Source organism: Callospermophilus lateralis, chromosome 12 (genome assembly GCF_048772815.1).
Source record: "Callospermophilus lateralis isolate mCalLat2 chromosome 12, mCalLat2.hap1, whole genome shotgun sequence".
In the NCBI taxonomy this organism is placed as follows: domain Eukaryota; kingdom Metazoa; phylum Chordata; class Mammalia; order Rodentia; family Sciuridae; genus Callospermophilus; species Callospermophilus lateralis.
The window spans coordinates 26,023,991-26,026,441 of NC_135316.1; the positions used below are offsets into that span (position 1 = coordinate 26,023,991).

Here is a 2,451-nt window from a genome sequence, read left to right on the forward strand (position 1 = left end):
GGGGGATTTAAATTAGACCCCCACATTACACACACAGGAAACAAACTATGTAACTATAGTTTCTAAAGGGGAAGGAGGGCAGGCAGAGGGCCCTGGATCACAGGGAACAGGTAGCTTCAGCTGAACAAGAGGGGTTATGGGTTTGAGGTGGATAAAGCCACAGCTCACCACCCCTCATGGGAAGTTTAGTGACTAAATGCTGCTACTCAAGTCCCCAACCCCAAAGCCAGTAACCTAGTGGAAGTCTGTCTTGTTTTCCAGAAGACACCTGGGTTGTGCTGGTGGCGAGAAGAGAGGAAGAGTGACTTGATATCTCTTGATGTTCCTGTGTGTTTCTTGGCCATTACTGATGGGATTGCTGGAGGGGCCAGAGGGCCATCTGGTGTGTGGTTGGGCTGGCTTCAAGTGATTCTGGTACTAGAGTTGGGGGGAGAGAATGTGAGGGGGGGTATGGGCCACCACCAGGATCTGGTGGGGTACTCAGTCCTTTCCCGTTCATGTTCTCAGAAACTGGAGAGGTAGCCTAGGGGGCTGTAGGACTGCTGTCATTCTGCCCTGCTTTGTTGGGTGCCTGCTGGGTATTGTACCCTGGTTGGGTTCACTGAAGTTAGGAACCTCAGAATAAACCATGCAGAATCTGTGCAGCAAAAAAAGCAGGACTCATAGTTCTTTGGTGAGCCTGATAGTCTCCAAATTGGATCAGGTTGCCCAGGTTGTTCCAGATAGAGATATTGATGCTGCCTGTTTTGTCTGCCATTTTTCAGATCCAAACCTCATGACATCCTTTGTTTTGGTCACTTGGCCTGTTTCTAGCACAATGAAGATAAGTTTCAGATTCTTTTGCCTGGGTTTGATATCCTTCACGAAGTTCTCCAATGTCATGCTGTCCAAGTCTCAGCACCTCATCGCCACACTTTCCCAAACCCTCATCTGGACAACCCAAAACTTAGTCTGTCCCCTCGTCCACCCACAGCCCACTATCCCCATTTTGAATACATTTTTCTACAAGGTAATGTAGGGTCTAACTTCATTCTTTACTATGTGGATATTCAGTTTTCATTGCCCACCTTCACTATTGGATGATCTTGGTACCCTTGTCAAAAATCAATTCACATGCATGCACAAGGCCCTGGGTTTGATCCACAGCACCAGAAAGAAATCAATATAAATATTAATAAAGATTATTTCTAGACTTTATGAAGATTTTTGATTACTAATTCAATTTCTTATTATAGGTTTGTTCAGATTTCTATTTCTTCTTGAGTCAATTGTACAATTTCAGTGTTTCTAGAAATTTTTTAATTTCATCTAGACTAACTAATTTGGTGGTGTATAATTCTTTTATAATCCTTTTTATTTCTGTAAGTCCATAGTAATTTCTCCATCTTCACTTCTGAATTTAGTAAGTTGAATTTTATTTCATTTGCATTCATCTCTAAGTTTTTCCTTCCTCCCTGTGATTTCTCTTTGAATCACTGGTTGTTTAAGAGTGTGAGGTTTAATTTCCAAATATTTGTGAAGTTTCTGTTTTTCACTCTGTTACTGATTTTTTGTTTCATCCATCTTGTCAGAGAAATATTTTTTACCTTTCAAATTTATTGAGACTTGTTTCACAATCTACCACATGGTCTTTTCTCGACAATGTTTTATGCACTTGAGAAGAATATGTATTCTGTTATTGACAGGTAGAGTGCTTTACATATGTCTGTTAGATCTCCTTGGTTTATAGAATTATTCAAGTCCTCTATTTCTTTATTAATTCTTTATGTAATTATTCTATATATTATTTAAATTGGTGCATTGTTGTCTCCAACTGTTATTGTAGAACTCTCTATTTCTCCATTCATTTCAGTTGATCTTTGCTTTTATGGGGCTGATATATGTGAGCTCTCTGTTACTGTAACAAAAATCAGAAAAAAATCAACTTATGAAGGGAAAGTAGGTTTTTTTTGTTTTGTCTTGTTTTTGGTTCAAGATTTTGGAAATTTCAGTCCTGATACTTTTAGATTTATCACTAGGTAGTACATCATGGTGGGAACACATGGCAGAGGAATTTTGTTTACCTCATGGACAGGATATGAAGAAATGGAAGAGAAAAGAGCTGGGGTCACACAATTCACTTCAAGGGCATTCCCCTGTGACCAGAAGACCTCCTACTAGGCCTCACCTTTTAAAGGTTCTACCACCTCCCAATAAATAGCATGATGGACTGGGCACAAAGCCATTACCCTCTGGGGAACACTTACTCAAACCATAGCATTCTGGCCCTAGAATCCCAAAGCTCATTACTTCCTCAAGTTGCAAAATACATATATATAGTCCATCTCAAGTCCCCTAAAGTCTTAACTGTTCAAGCATTTCTAAGTAGTACAAGTTCAACATCTCCTCTACAAATCAGGCAAACTCAGCTCTGACCTCTGTAAGAAGAACAAGGGGGAAAAAAAGCCAGGC

The 2,451-nt window shown here is 40.1% G+C and overlaps 1 pseudogene; it reads right to left on the reverse strand.

The window, feature by feature from the left end:
• Positions 1-234: 234 nt before the first annotated feature.
• LOC143411822 (SOSS complex subunit B1-like) lies at positions 235-882 on the reverse strand (annotated as a pseudogene).
• Positions 883-2,451: the final 1,569 nt, after the last annotated feature.